At 37.0% G+C, this 17076-nt stretch overlaps 1 pseudogene; it reads right to left on the bottom strand.

Moving 5' to 3' along the window:
- Nucleotides 1-1885: 1885 nt before the first annotated feature.
- On the bottom strand, nucleotides 1886-16546 carry LOC127559265 (zinc finger protein 420-like; annotated as a pseudogene).
- Nucleotides 16547-17076: the final 530 nt, after the last annotated feature.

Raw genomic sequence — 17076 nt, 5'->3', positions numbered from 1 at the left:
ACTCAGGAGGTGAAATTAAATGCCAACAGGAACGGGGTAGGTTAGGGGGCTACTGTGGGTTTTGATGCATCTCTTGTCAGGTGGCCTGCTACACTGAGCTTTTCCTGGGACCGCCCGCTTCTCAGGAGAATTGGAATAAAGGAACTTTCCGTTTGTCCCCAGAGATGCCTTCCAGTAGCCATTTTGGCTAAGGGTCTTGCCATCCCATCCAAGAGAATCAGAGAGACAAAGAACAAAGAGAGATTGTAATGGACTTTTCCATATGTGAATTAATTAAATGCACATTTTGGCAATTTAATTTAGCTGTTCTTACACATTGCGGCCACTGGAGAGAGACACTTACTTTTTGACATTTATCACAATTCACAGACACCCATCAAAACAGCAGGGAGAAACTGGAGCTTTTATCTTCTTCTTCTTATTTTTTTGTTTGTTTGCTAAACATGAATTTTGGCATCAGAGATAGTGTGAGAGACAATTCTTTGTTGATGTGACAGACTCTCTGACAGAGAGAATAAAAGACAAAGAGAAACAGGGCCAGAGAGACAGCAAAAATCAGATAAAGAGAGAGAAAAGAAGAAAAATGTCAGAGAGAAAGAGACATTGTGGAGGGGAGTGTGAGTGAGAAAGAGAATGAGAAATAGAGAGCCCAAAAGATAGTGTAAGACAGAATGTAAGAAAAAGAAAAGATACTGTCTAAAAAAAACAAGGAAAGAGAGATAGACAGATAGACTAAGACAGAGAGACAGAAAGAGATTGAGAAAGAGAATGAAAAATAGGGAAGGAAAAGAGAGAGAAATAGAGAAAAACAGAAAAGAGTTATAGTCAGTAAGAAAATAAAAAGTGACAGACTGACAGAGACAATGAGAGAGAGCCACAGGGAGAGTGAGAAAGAAAGAGAAAAAGAGAGAGACAGAGATAGAGACAGTGTGTGAGAGAAACAGTGAGAGAAAGAGAGAGAGCCTGACATGGAGCCAGAGAGAGACGGCATGCAAAAGATAACCAGAGAGTGAAAAAAAGTTAAAAAAAAAAAAAAGAGAATGAAACAGAATGAGGAAAACATAGGGAAATAGAGAAAGAGAGAGAAAACGATATGATACCTACAGAGAGCCAGACAGAAAAAGAGAGCCAGAGTTGGAGGTTGAAATAGAGAGGAAGAAATAGAAATAGAAAAACAAAGAGAAACAATGGAGAGACAGAGACAGAGAGAGAGAGAGAGAGAGAGAGAGAGAGAGAGAGAGAGAGAGAGAGAGAGAGAGAGAGAGAGAAAAGAAAATAAGTGACAGATTCAATAGGAACCAAACAGACAGAGAGGGAGGGGTAAAAAAAATCACAAAGAAACAGACACAGTGAAAGAGAGAAGCAGAGAAATAGGGTGAAAACAAGAGCAAAAAACAGAAAAAAGAAAACAGAATGAAACTGACACAGGGCAAGAGAGATAGAGAATGGGATGTCAGAGAAAGAGAAGCCAGAAAGAGCCAGAGAGTAAAAAAAGAGAATAAGAAAGGAAAAAACAGAATCAATCTCTGTCTTTCTCTGTTTCTAACACTTTTTCACTCTCTGGCTATCTCTTATTTCTGTCTCTCTGTTTCTTCTTCCCTTTTTCTCTCTCTCCATCTCTTTGTCCTGCTCACTCTCTCTCCATCCCTATCCCTCTCTCTCTTCTCGCCCCTCCCCCCCCACCTTGCTGGCTGTCTCTCTTTCTATCTACCTCTTTCCCTGTTTTCCTCACAGTATGTTTTCCTTTGTCTCTCCATCTCTATCTGTGTACCTGTTTCTCATTCTCTTTCTCACTTTCACTCTTTGCTTCCCCTTTAACACTGTCTGCCTGCCTGTCTCTATATCAGATTCTCCTTGTTTCTCTGAATGACTCTTCCTTCCTTCCTTTCTTTTTCTGCCTGCCTCTTCCTCTATTTCTGTCTTTCCATTTTTCTGTCTCTCTCAGTCTGTGTCTGACTAAACCTGGTTTTTTTTTTTTCTCATTCTCTCTGTCATTGTCTGTCTTTCTATTGATTCCTGCCTCTGTGTGGTTGCTTCTCTGTGTTGCTGTGGTACATTCTGTACCTGTCTGTGTCTCTGTATTTATTTCTTTTTCTTTCTTACTCTCATTCTCTGGCTCTATCTCTTGCTGACTCTTTTCCTCTTTCTCAAGCTCTCTTTCATTCTGGTTTTCTGGCTCTGTCCTCCTCCAATCCTTCTTCTTCCTCTCCTCCCCCTCCTTTGTGTCTCTCTCAATTTTCTTTCAATCTTTCCCTCTATATTTTATTTCTCTTTATTATTCTTTTTCACATTCTGTTCTTAAGGCACGTTCTCTCCTTCTTGCTTTAGCTCATTCTGCTTGCTCTATCTGGCTCTTCCTCTTTGTCTCTGCCTGTCTTTCTCTTTCTTTTTTACTCTGTCTTTGTTCTTTTTCTCTTTCTCACTCTCTCTTTCATGTTTAGGCTATATCTTGTTTGCTCTTTTTGGCTGTCTCCCTTTTTATCTCTCTAGAAATACCAGTCTGTCTTTCAGTGTCTCTGTCAATCTCTCTCTCTCCCCACATCTGACTGTCTTTCAGTTTGTTTACCTGTCTGTCTTTCTCTCTCTGGCTCCCTCTCTCTCTCATGGCATTTTTTTCATTAGCATCCAAATGACTTGGATTATTACACTTTCTTCCTATTAGTGTTGTTATTTCTGGCAAAGCAAGACTTTTCTGACTTCCTTTGGAAAAATATAGATCCCCACAATGCTTCTTGAATTTTTCCTTTATATCTAATAGATAGACCTCTGAATGGGAACCCATTCCTCTGATGAGAAGGCTGTCATCAGTATCTAAGTTATTCGAGGATTTGAAGAAGGCATATGACAAGACCACCATTTTCCCTTATATGGAATTTGGTTCTTTTAGATTTCCCTTCCAAGTATAACAGGAGCAACCATGGCAAGTTTTTTAGACAGAAAGTACATGTTTCTAGTCTGTCTAGTCGAGACTTGTTTTCTTTATTTTTTCTTAAAATTGTTAATTTCAAAACATATGCATAGATCATTTTCAGCATTCATCCTTGTAACTCTTTGTGTTCTAATTTTTTTCCTTCCCTTTCCCAAATCTCCTCTCTTAGGCAGCAAGTAATCCACTATATATTAAATTTGTGCAATTCTACTCTACATATTTGAATAATTATCATGTTACAGAAGAAAAAATCAAATCAAAAAGGAAAAAATGAGAAAGAAAACAAAATGCAGGCAAACAACAACAGAAAGAGTGAAAATGCTGTGTTGTGATCCACACTGAGTTCCCACAGTCTTTCTCTGGGTGTGGGTGGCTCTCTTCATCATAAGATCACTGCAACTGGACTCAGTCACCTCATTGTTGAAGAGAGCCACATCCATCAGAATTGATCTTCCTATAGTCTTGTTGTTGCCATGTACAATGATTTCCTGGTTTTGCTCAATGAACTTTGTATTAGTTTCTATAAGTCTCTCTAGGCCGCTCTGTATTCATCCTGCTGATTGTTTCTTACAGAACAATACTATTTTGTAACATTCATATACCATAACTAATCCAGCCATTCCCCAACTGATGGGCATCCACTCAGTTTCCAGTTTCTTGCCACTCCAAAAAGAGCTGCCACAAACATTTTTGCACATTTCGGTCCCTTTTTCTCATTTAAAATTACTTTGGAAATAATTCCAATGGAAGCACTGCCAGATAAAAAGGATATGCGCATTTTGATAGCCTTTTGGACAGACTTCTAAATTTCTCTCCACAATGGTTGAATCACTTCACAACTACATCAACAATGTAGTGTCCCAGTTTTCCCACATTCTTTCCAGTTTTCATCATTATCTTTTTCTGTCATCTCAGACACTCTGAGAGTTATGTAGTAGTACTTCAGAGTTGTCTTAATTTACATTTCTCTGATAAATAGTGACTTAGAGCACCTTTTCATATGAGTAGAAATGGTCTTAATTTCTTCATTGAAAAGTGTTCATATCCTTTGGCCATTTATTAATTGGAGAATGGTCTCAATTCTTGTAAGTCGGAGTCAGTTCTCTATATATTTTAGAAATGAGGCCTTTATTAGAACCTTTATACGTAAAAAATGTTTCCCTAGTTCATTGTTGCCCTTCTAATCTTGTCTGCATTAGTTTTATTTGTATAAAACCTTTTTTAACTTAATATAATCAAAATTATCTATTTTGTGTTCAATAATGAACTCCATTTCTTTGGCCATCAAATATTTCTTCTTCCACAGATCTGAGAAGTAAAATATGCTTTGTTCTTCTAATTTGCCTATCATATATATATTTTTTAAATCGTGAACCCATTTTGACCTTATCTTGGTATACATGTTAGGAGTGGGTCAATGCCTAGTTTGTGCCTTTCCAGTTTTCAATTTTCCCAGCAGTTTTTGGCAAATAGTGAGTTTTTATCCCCAAAATTTGGGTGTTTGGATTTGGCAAACACTAGGTTATTGCAGCCATTGACTATTTTGTCCTGTGAATGTCATCTACCCCACTGTGGGGAGTACTCTGTTTCTTAGCCAGTACCAAATGGTCTTGATGACCACTGCTTTGTAATATACTTTTAAGCTGGACCAACTTCATTTGCATTTTTTTCATCAATTCCCTTGAAATTCTTGACCTTTTGTTCTTCCCGATGAACTTTGTTATTTTTCAAGATCTGCAAAATAATTTCTTGGAAGTTTGGGTAGTGTGGCACTGAATAAATAGTATCATTTTTATTATATGCATGCAGCATACCCAGGATGTTTTTCCAATTGATCAGATCTGATTTTATTTGTGTGGAAAATGTTTTGTAGTCATATTCATATAGATGCTGACTTTACCTTGGCACGTAGGCTACCAAATATTTTATATTTGCAACCAAATGGTTTTGATGACCATTGCTTTGTAATATAATTTTAAGTCTGGCACAGCCAGGCCACCTGCCTTTGCATTTTTTTCATTAATTGCCTTGAAATTCTTGACTTTTTGAATGAGATTATAAATAAATTAGAAGAACATGGGATAGTTCACCTCTCAGATCTGTGGAGAAGGAAGGAATTTGTGACCAAAGAAGAACTACAAATTATTATTGATCACAAAGTAGAAAATTTTGATTGTATAAGTTAAAAAGCTTTTGTACAAACAAAATTAATGCAGACAGCATTAGAAGAGAAGCAATACACTGGGGAAACATTTTTTTACAGTTAAAGGTTCTGATAAAGCTTTCATTTCCAAAATTATACAGAAATAACTCTAATTTATAAGAAATCAAACCATTCTCCAATTGATAAATCAAAGCATATGAACAGACAATTTTCAGATGAAGAAATTGAAGCTATTTTTAGTCATATGAAAAAGTGTTCCAAATCATTATTGATCAGAGAAATGCAAATTAAGACAACTCTGAGATACCACTACACACCTGTCAGATTGGCTAAGATAATGGGAAAAGATGACAATGAATGTTGGAGAGGATGTGGGAAAACTGGGACACTGATGCATTGTTGGTGGAGTTGTGAATGGATCCAACCATTCTGGAGAGCAATTTGGAACTATACTCAAAAAGTTATCAAACTGTGCATATCCTTTGATCCAGCAGTGTTATTACTGGGCTTATATCCCAAAGAGACCTCAAAGAAGAGAAAGGGACCCACGTGTGCAAAAATGTTTGTGGCAGCCCTGTTTGTAGTGGCTACAAATTGGAAATTGAATGGATGCCCATCAATTAGAGAATGGCTGAATAAACTATGGTATATAAATGTTATGGAATATTATTGTTCTGTAAGAAATGACCAACAGGATGATTTCAGAGAGGCCTGGAGAGACTTACATGAACTGATGCCAAGTGAAATGAGCAGTACCAGAAGATCATTACACACAGCAACAACAATACTATATGAGGATCAATTCTGATGGAAGTGGCTCTCTGCAACAATGAGAGGATCCAAATCAGTTCCAATTGATCAGTAATAAAGAGAACCAGCTACACCCAGAGAAAGAATACTGGGAAATGAGTGTGTAACACTACATAACATTTCTACTCGTTCTATTATTATTTGCTTGCATTTTTGTTTTTCTTCTCAGGTCATATTTACCTTCTTTCTAAATCCAATTTTTCTTGTGCAGCAAGATAGCTTTTTGTTCTTCCAGATGAACTTTGTTAGTATTTTTATATATCTATAAAATACTGGCACTGAATAAGTAGATTAATGAGAATTCTACCATCTCTAAAAACCTTTCCATAATGGTTACATTTGTAAGGCTTCTCTCCTTGTGTGGACTTTCCGATGCAGAGAAAAACTTCACTTTTTTCAACTTTGTCCTTTCTTTTATTTTTTTTAATAGCCTTTTATTTTCAAACATGTGGATGGATAATTTCCAACATTCACCCTTGCAAAACCTTGTGCTACAAATTTTTTCCCTTCCTTCCACTAGATGGCAAATTATCCAATATCATTTAGCATCAATTCATGTAAGTCTCTCCAGGCCTGTCTGAAATCATCCTGCTGATGACCATTTCTTATTGAAGAATAATATTCCATAATATTTATATACCATAACTTATTCAGCCATTCTCCAATTGTTGGGCATCCACTCAAAAACTTCCCTTTTTAAAAAAACACTTCCCACATTGCTGACATTCATAAGATTTCTCTGCAGTGTGGATTCTTTGGTGTACAGTTAAGACTTTGCTTCTGTCTGAGTCTTTCCACATTGGTTACCTTCACATGGTTTCTCTCCAGTGTGGGTTCTCTGATGTGCAGTAAGACCTTTCTTTTCTCTAAAAGCTTTTCCACACTGGTTACATTCAAAAGGTTTTTCTCCAGTGTGGATTCTCTGATGTCCAGGAAGAGCTTTCTTTTCTCTAAAAGCTTTTCCACACTGGTTACATTCATAAGGTTTCTCTCCAGTGTGGATTCTCTGATGAAGAGTAAGAGCTTTCTTTTCTCTAAAAGCTTTTCCACACTGGTTACATTCATAAGGTTTCTCTCCAGTGTGGATTCTCTGATGTGCAATAAGATTTCCCTTTTTTATAAAAGCCTTTCCACACTGGTTACATTCATGAGGTTTCTCTCCAGTGTGGGTTCGCTGATGTGAAGTAAGAGCTTTCTTTTCTCTAAAAGCTTTTCCACACTGGTTACATTCATAAGGTTTCTCTCCAGTGTGGATTCTCTGATGAAGAGTAAGATTTTCTTTTTGTCTAAAAGCCTTTCCACACTGGTTACATTCATAAGGTTTCTCTCCAGTGTGGACTGTCTGATGAAGAGTAAGATGTTCTTTATGTTGAAAAGCCATTCCACAGTGGTTACATTCATAAGGTTTCTCTCTAGTGTGCATCCTCTGATGTCCAGTAAAAGCTTTCCTTTCTCTAAAAGCTTTTCCACACAGGTTACATTCATAAGGTTTCTCTCCAGTGTGGATTCTCTGATGAAGAGTAAGATTTTCTTTCTGTCTAAAAGCCTTTCCACATTGGTTACATTCATAAGGTTTCTCTCCAGTGTGAATTCTCTGATGTCCAATAAGAGCTCCCTTTTGTATAAAACCCTTTCCACACTGATTACATTCATAAGGTTTCTCTCCAGTGTGGATTTTCTGATGTCCAGTAAGAGCTCCCTTTTGTCTAAAAGCCTTTCCACACTGGTTACATTCATAAGGTTTCTCTCCAGTGTGGATTCTTTGATGTTCAATAAGAGCTTTCTTTTCTCTAAAGGCCTTTCCACATTGCTTACAGTCATAAGGTTTCTCTCCAGTGTGGGTTCTTTGATGTCTGCTAAGCACTCCCTTTCGTGTAAAAGTCTTTCCACATTGGTCACATTCATAAGGTTTCTCTCCAGTGTGGATTCTCTGATGTCCAGTAAGACCTACCTTATGTCTAAAAGTCTTTCCACATTGCTTACATTCATAAGGTTTCTCTCCAGTGTGGATTCTCTGATGTCCAATAAGACCTACCTTTTGTCTAAAAGTCTTTCCACACTGGTGACATTCATAAAGTTTCTCTCCAGTGTGGATTCTCTGATGTCCAATAAGACCTACCTTATGTCTAAAAGCCTTTCCACACTGGTTACATTCATAAGGTTTCACTCCAGTGTGGATTCTCTGATGTCCAGTAAAACCTTCCTTGGTTTTAAAAGCCTTTCCACATTGGTCACATTCATAAGGTTTCTCTGCAGTGTGGATTCTCTGATGTCCAGTAAGATTTCCTTTGCTTCTAAAAGCCTTTCCACACTGCTTACATTCATAAGGTTTCACTCCAGTGTGGATTCTCTGATGTCCAATAAGCACTCTTTTTTCTCTAAAAGTCTTCCCACATTGGTCACATGAATAAGGTTTCTCCCCAGTGTGGATTCTCTGATGTACAATAAGAAATCCTCTATTTGTAAAAGCCTTTCTACACTGCTTACATTCATAAGGTTTCACTCCAGTGTGGATTCTCTGATGTCCAATAAGCATTCCTTTTTCTCTAAAAGTCTTCCCACATTGGTCACATTCATAAGGTTTCTCTCCAGTGTGGGTTCTCTGATGTCTAATAAGAGCTCTCTTTTCTCTAAAAGCCTTTCTACATTGGTTACATTCATAAGGTTTTTCTTCATTGTGGGTTTTCTGATGGTCAGTAAGATTCCCCTTTCTTCTAAAAGCCTTTCCACACTGCTTACATTTGTAAGGTTTCTTTCCAGTGTGGATTCTCTGATGTCCAATAAGAACACACTTTTGTCTAAAAGTCTTCCCACATTGGTTACATTCATAAGGTTTCTCTACAATGTGGATTCTTTGATGTACAATAAGATTTTCCTTTTTCATAAATTTTTTCCCACATTGGTTATCTTCATAATGTCTCTCTCTAATCTGGATTTTCTCATGTGATGTACAGTTTTCTTTCCAAAAAAAGTCACAGGGACCCTTACCCATGAGTCTTTGCTTGTGAGTTTGAACCACAAAATGGCTGCTTAACTCTGCTGTAGTTTCCTTCATTCCTAGTCTGATCTCTCCTTCAAAAAAAAAAAAAAAGGAAAAAAAGAAAGAATAAAAATAAAACAAAAAAGAAAATAAATATAGACATGATTCAGGGATGTGCTTGCATGTGTGTGTGTGTGTGTGTGTGTGTGTGTATGTGTTTATATCCCCATCCATCCATCAGAGGAAGAAAAACTCACATATTTTTTCTCTTCATATACAAAGAGGAAAATCCTAAATGGGCAGATAATCATTTTAAATCCTATTAGTTTAAATCACAAATATTCATGCACAGTTACACTGGAATGTCCCAATAAACCTGTAACATCACAAAAAGTGCCTTCATTCTCATGGGTGTACAACTCAGGTTATCAGCTCAGAATGGCTAAGTGACTTGACCCAAATCATAGCAGCTGAGACTAGAATGTACAACCTCAGAATGGGCTTGCTCTACCCACAGTATATGACAAACTATCTCCTCTCAAATTTTCCCTTTCCATTTCAATATCTGCACTTTCAATACTTTTTTTCATAGATATGTTATTTGCATATATGTTAAACATGCAAATTACTTTATAATCTATACTGCCTGCAACCATAACAAATTTCCATGGTGATCACTTTCAGTTTTTTTTTCTATTGTATTATCTGAGGTCATATTCAGAATGCTAACACGGTTGTGTTCTTATTTACCTGAGGCATAAGTGATTTTGTTTTGACCCATTACTTTTTTGAGATAGCTAATACTTATTTCTTTTTTAAAAAAAAAAATCATTATATTCCCCCTGCATACCTTCACAAACACAATTTTTTAAAAAAAAGTATGAAAATATCCACATCTGAAAATGTGTCTCATATAGAAAATTGAGTTCATCATCCTGTGATATGGAAGGGATTTCTACTATAGCAATCCTATCACTTTAGAATAGGTAATCACTATTACCCCTTGAAGAATTGAGATAATAATCCAAGGGATCTGACCCAAACATTTGTTACTAGCACCTTAAGTGGTAAATAAATGTCTAATTTGGTTATAAAGGGAGCTATCATCTGGGACCAGCAAAGTCCTCAGGTTCTCATGAGGATAAAATAAGACAATGCTGTGCATGACACACACACAGAGCTGTGTAAGTGCTAGCTATTTTATTTCACTTTGAACTCTCCCCAGTTCTGCTCTCCTTCTTAAGCCACTATTAGCCTCACCAATTAATGGTGCAGTGAGGCAACTTACTCAGTTTATCTGGTTCACAGTGGGTTTCTCTTTAGTAGCTGCTGTATAGTCTGCCTCACCCACTCTGTGACCTCCATGAGAGCAGGAGATACTCCTTACATCTCTTTACTTTTCCTGGTACTAAGCCCAGGGCTGCCACATTGTACGCCCTTAATTGTTTACTGACTAGAAGAAGTTCTAAGAAATGGCTTATTAGGAGAATTCCATTGCCCCAAATCCCAAACAGTGATTACCTTAAGTGGTAAATAAATGTCTAATTTGGTTATAAAGGGAGCTATCATCTGGGACCAGCAAAGTCCTCAGGTTCTCATGAGGATAAAATAAGACAAACAGGATCACAGATGAGCACTGGAAGGGACCTCTAGGGTCATGGAGTGCGATGCACTCATTTTATAGATGGGAAACTGAGATTCACTGAGGAGTCCAGGACCCTGCTGCCAAGAAATAGCCAGCAAAGAAATCCAAGTCTGCTCTCTCTCCCTCAAACTGACTATTTACTTAAGGGTAACTCCTAGAAGCCTCATAGACCTGCTTCCAATTCACTCACCTGGAGAGTAGCTCCTGAGGCCTTCTTTGTCCAGCATCCAGGATGCTTCCCTTTGCTCAAAATAAGAGGTCACCTCTTCTCGGTGAACTGGAAGTCCTGAGCATGCAAATCAGTTACAGATGAAGATGGAGAGAGGTTTGTAATTTAATTCTCTTTAGGGAAGGGTTGAGTATCCAGTTTCTCCATGTTGAAATTCAGCCTCTTATTTTCAGGCATATATGTCCATACCTACCCACTAGTGCTTGTAAAGCAAGTAACCTAAAATAGGATGTGCCCCACTGTTGGAATCTTTACAAACTATTAAGTCATTAGAGTTGATAGAGACAAGGAGATGTTTTGATGTATATCTGTTTCAAGTTCTGGCCCATGTAGATGGATCTATGTATACCATGTATATCTGTTTCAAGTTCTGGCCCAAAACATCTCCTTGTAAGAGCAGATCAATGATACTGAACCATGCTAAATTAGATAATTATTGTCTCTATCAACTCTAATGACTTAATAATTTGTAAAGACTCCAACATCCCAGTATTTGTACAACTTCTGACAGAGAGCCAAAGGCCCTTCTTTCCAGCTCCAGTCCTATGAGGCTCCCTTCTGGCAGAAACTTCTGATCCCATACCTGGGGAAAAAGAGTTACTGGGCTGGAGCAACCTCGGGGCCTGATCATTAGGGACGCTGGACTTGGCACACCTTTTTTAGAGAAAGATGGACTCATTGCATAGTTTCCACTATCCAGGAATTATAGGAAATTGGTACTACAGTGGAGAGTCCTTGTCATAGAGTCAGGTGTTTAGTCAGTAAACAATTAAAGGTAAGTTCAAGGAAACCTTGAAGATTTAGATATCTCTCTTAAAAAAAAAAAGATTTAAATATCTCTGGGAAAGTCAGTTATACTCTGTTAATTTGCCTCAGTTTCTTCAGCTCTGAAAAAGGGATAACTACATCACCTAACTTGGAACATTAAGATGAGGTTAAAATGACACAGTTTTTTGTTTTATTTTTAATTTATAAACAAGCATTTCCATATCACAGTAAAATAAATATGATAATTGCACATGAAACTGTAAATCTACAATGCACAATTTGCTATTCATTTCAAATAGACAATAAAATAATCAAGCAAATTTTTCTCTTCACTTTTCCCCCACCCTAGAGATGGCTGTCATTACATAGAAATAGATATATAGATAAATAATAAACACATGCATGTATGCATATATACACACACACATACATACATATGTAAAATTATGGTATACATATTTGTTTATCAATTTTTTTCTCTGAATGTAAATAGCATCTTTCTTCATTTGTTATTTAGCATTAATTTAGGTACTTAGGATACTCAAAATAATATATTTACTGGAAGTTGTTCTTAAACAATATTGTCACTGTATTGTAAAGAATGTATATGGCATAGTACTTGCAAAATAGCAGGTAAAAATAAATGCTTATCCTCTTCAGTTCCTTTCCCACCACTTGTGCTGTATTTTGAGGGAAATACAAAGGAAGATTGTATTTATACAAGGGACAACTAGGTGATTTCGGCTACAAATTGATGCTTGTTAAAAAGAAGAATATTGCAAATACTACACCCATCTGAAAAACAAACGAGTTAAAAGGAAAAGCTGCCTGAGCAATTTTCAGAGCTTTGGCCAACAAAATTCATGTCCAGTTTGATACTAACCTCTTAAATTAATTCCATGTTTGAGATGCTTGTCCTGAGATTTGTTAAAACAGAACTTCAGGAGCAATGAAGGATATCCCCAGGTCCTATCACACAATGTACAAACCAGCCCTTTCCCTTCTCTTTCTCCACCCTTAAATCCTGCACACTGGGGAATGAAAGTATTCCCTTTGTAGACTTGCAATTATCAGGAGAAATTTCCTTACCCAGGGAGAGAAGATTCTGGGCATTCTCCAACATGACCTCCTTGTACAGCTCTTTCTGAGAGGAGTCCAAAAGGCCGAACTCCTCCTTAGTGAAGTCCACAGACACATCCTTGAACGTCACCATCTCCTAAACCAGCAATAGTTATAAGATGTGGTGCTGAAAGACCCTTCAGAATTAGAGTTTAACCCCCTCCAATTTATAGAAGGAAATGGAAACACGAGAAGGGATTTGCCCAAAGGTCATAGGCTTTCTGAATGTCAGAGTCAACCCTTGAATCTGTGGTCATTAAGAGATTGATTGAATTTAAGAACAGTTGAAATAAAGCTGAGAAACAACTTCTTATGGAACGCAAAATGGAATGGCATCCTAGGGCCACAAGTCATATTCTTTACTGAATTCTTCCAAACCCTGTTCCTTTGTAACCCTACTGCTCTCCCAACTGCATTTCCTGTTTCCTACTCCCTGGGCCTGTTTTACCTCTTCCTTTTATCTATAACCTTTTCTCCTAAATAAACCATCTTTTGCCAAAGAGAATGGCTATTGTGAATTTTTCACCTCTTTATTTTGAACTAGGAATGGCTACCCTGACCTCATGCTGGTCTATTTGTATCACACATCTCACAGTTTATTTCCTTTATTCTGTTATTTCACTTGTGAACAACTGAGGATTTTATTGCTTTTCTATATTTTTTGTCCTTGCGAAGGGGAAGACCACATGGGGAGTCGGGGAGGAGGGCAGAAAGTTGGAAAAGTTGGAGCAAGGTAGGAGGCCTGACCTTGGAAGTGGATTCCACTGATTAATATTCTTATAGCAGATAGGGGACTTCACCCTAAGATTTGGGGGTTTAGTGCCTGAAAAGGCTATGTGTCTTGGGATTAGGGAAATTGTCTTTCTTGGGGGAAACTAGCACTTGGAGGAGTAGGAGAACATGGAGACAGGGTTAACATTTCTAGGAGGATGTGGAAGAAATATAAAAGGACAAAGGAGAGGATGAATATCTGGAGGGGATGTTCCCTGCTAGAAGCAGGATCTCTGACACCTGCCCTGATAAACAATGTTCTGAAAGGGAAGGCATCTATATGGTTGGGCTACAAGAAGTGGCAGAGAGGTCCTATAGCCCAGAGCTCAGAATGGGGACCTTGGAGTCTTTGATTGTATGAAGTGTCAAGGAAAAAAGAAAGGCCAGATGAGCAGAGAAGGAGTTATGTGACAGAGAACAAGAATCTAGACAAAACAAAAAGGGAAGATGAACAGCTAGGAGAAGGAAAGAAATGCTTGTTAGATAAGATAAGATAAGATAAGAAAAATGGATGAAATTAGAAAACTAATGAACAGGACTAGTTGAAGGTCAAGAGAAAGAGGAGAATCTACAAGAGAACTAAAAGGAAAAAGGGGATAAAGAAATGCAGAATGAAATAAAATAGAAGAGATGAACAAATGTCTAGAGACATTCGAGGTAAAAGACATGGTATCCCCTGAATGGGAAAACAGAGGAATATGCATATTTCTTTTCAACACATGGTATAGTTATAAAAATTAATCATTGGGATACAGAGATACTGTATCTAAATGTAAAAAGGCAGAAATAATCAATATACTTTTTCATTCCTTAAAGAAATAAGAATGAAAATTGGTTGAGAGATCACCAACAAGAGATAAACCTAATAGATTTACTTGTCACATATTACATAATGACTGGATCAGAGAAGAGAACTTAGAAATGATAACTTTATAAAATATAATGAAAATATTAATTAAACAATATCCCAAAATTTCTAGGATTCATTTAAAGCTGTCCTCAGAAGGAAATATAGTCTTAGCACCACACATTAAGAATATAGAAAAATAGGGGCAGCTAGGAGTTACAGTAAAAAGAGTAAGAGTTCTGAAGTCAGGATGACCTTAGTTCAAACTGGCCCCAGACACTTCTCACTTCCTAGCTGTGTGACCCTGGGCAAGTCACTTAACCCCAATTGCCTCAGGGGGGAAAAAGAATATAGAAAAAATAAATTAACTGAATATGCATTATAAAAAAAAAAACTAGAAAAATAAATGAACAACCAAAAATAAGTATAAAAGACAAGATATTAAAATTAGAAGGGGAATAGATAAAATTGAAATAAAAGAAAAATGACAAAACTAAAAATGGCTTCTTTGTAATGATTCATAAAGTGGAGAAAACCCTTAGCTAATCTGATCAAAAAGAAGAGAGCATAAAATCCAGTCACTGAAATAGAAAATCGCAAAAGTGAAATCACAAGTAAACCAGAAGAAATAAAAGGCATAATTGATACATAATATACAATTTTATGCTAAAGGAATTGAAAAGAGAAAGCTAAGTGGAATACTGTCACAAGCCTGAAATATTCAACTTTTCACAAAATAGGAAAATTCTATCAAAATTTTAAAGAACAGCTAGCATCCACACTTCACCACTAATTTCACCAAACAAAAAAATATCCTACAAGAATCAAACACAGTCCTAATACTGAAATCAAGGAAAGTCCAAACAGAGAGAATAAATTACAAGTCAAAGAATGAATGTTGTCTTCTCCCTCCAATTTTAAACAAAATCCTATCAAAACAACTCCAGTAAATTATCTAAGATACCATTCATTATGATCAAGTGGGATTTTTACCAGGGATGGAAAGATAGTGCAACATTAGGAAAACAATGAACATAATTAATCACATTGTAAACCACAACATCCAAAACCACAGTCAATTCAATAGATAAAGAGAATGCTTTGGACAAATTAGCACACTCTTTTGTAATAGACATTTAATTAAAAGTATAGTCCTAATGGGGCCAGAATTCATAGAAGAGTAAGCTCTAGAGTAAATCATAAATAAATAAATTATGAATGGAATAAGAATACTTGAGGGGAAACTAAATGTAAAAGAAAAAAGTTCTGTGAAAGAAACAAATTCATAAAAATACCACATATTCTCTAAAAACTTATAAAGACCAATTAGAAGGCCCAAGGCAATGACAAATACTAAACCAAATTCGAGAGACTTTAAAAAAGGGAAGAAAATGTAAAACATCTCAAAGTAAAAGTCACATAGAAAAGAGAGCAAGACAAAACTTAAGTATCGTTGTCCTGCAGAATGCCCTGAAAAAAACAGCCTAGACATAAGACTTCAAGAAATCAGTAAAGTTCCCACGTATCTTCTAAAGAGAGAAAGAAACCACAGGTCACTTTGGTGAGACAGACCCTGAGTTTTATCACAGAAATCAACTGTTCTTACAATAATTGTGCAGTCAAAAGCTCCTTCTTTTCCCAGGTAAAGTCCATAAAGCAACATTCTTAGAGGTCACAGAAGATCACGTCCTTGTTCCCTTTCCAGTCCAGCCTTGGCCAAGTATCAAAATCCCCAATATAGGTAATCTCCTTTGATAGCCCTGGTAGCCTCTCCCATGATTAGCCTATAAGCTTTTTGGTGAATAGAGCTCCTGATGTCTAAGAGAAAACCTCTCAGATTTCTTTCTGCAGCTACCTCAAACAGCATCAACTTCTGAAAAGAAATCTCAGAAAATCCCAGGAAATCTGGGATTTCAGAAGGTCCCAGGAAATCATCACCAAAATGCAGAGCTGCTAAGTCAATGAGAAAAGTCCTGCAAACCACTGGAAAGAAAGTCCAGTACAATTCAAGTATCAAGGAGCCACAATTAGGATCAGACACCATTTGGCACTCACTTTCATTAAGGAGCATGCATTTAAGAGGATGTGAGAGAAGGTAAAGGATCTGATCTTATGGCCAAGAGTAAATTATGAAACAAAAACTAAGATAATGTCATCAGGGGAAAAGGACCTTTTATGAAAGTCTTTATAAGCATTCCCAAGGAAAAGACCATAAATGTAGAAGACTTTAGAAGTTCAAACACAAGTGAAGAGAAATACAAAAAATCATCCAGAATGAACTAGCCTCAGGGACTCAAAATAAAAAAATAAACTAGTTCTATTCAGTTGGGATGAGATGACAAATGTCATCTCAGATCCCTCTTTGGGCTCATAGAGGGAATCAAAATAGAGGAAAGCTGGAAGTGGTTCTCTTATGTCTTGATGACCTTAAGGAGAGACTAGAAGAGGGTGGAGAGAAAAGAGGGCTAGGAAATATCGTCCTGGCAAGTAGACATCTAGAAAACAAGAGTGTGGTGACGTTTGAACCTCAGCCATCTAGTCAAAGGAAGATTAGATGACACAGGGAGATGAATGGAGAAATGCTATGTACTCCCTACTAAAAAAAGAGGAGAAAATAAGAGGGAAGATAGATGAAGGGAGGGATCAGTCCTGAGCAAAACAAAGTCAAAGGATGTACACAAATATGTATTGTTCTTATTGAGGGGGTAAAGGGAACCTGAGGCATTGATCAGAATTGCTGTGTACATATACAAGTGTACTGCAGGTATGTCACATATACATATGTGTGTGATGGATGGGGAAGACATGAATAAG

Source organism: Antechinus flavipes, chromosome 4 (genome assembly GCF_016432865.1).
Source record: "Antechinus flavipes isolate AdamAnt ecotype Samford, QLD, Australia chromosome 4, AdamAnt_v2, whole genome shotgun sequence".
Taxonomy (NCBI): domain Eukaryota; kingdom Metazoa; phylum Chordata; class Mammalia; order Dasyuromorphia; family Dasyuridae; genus Antechinus; species Antechinus flavipes.
This window is presented reverse-complemented; position numbering and strand designations above follow the sequence as displayed.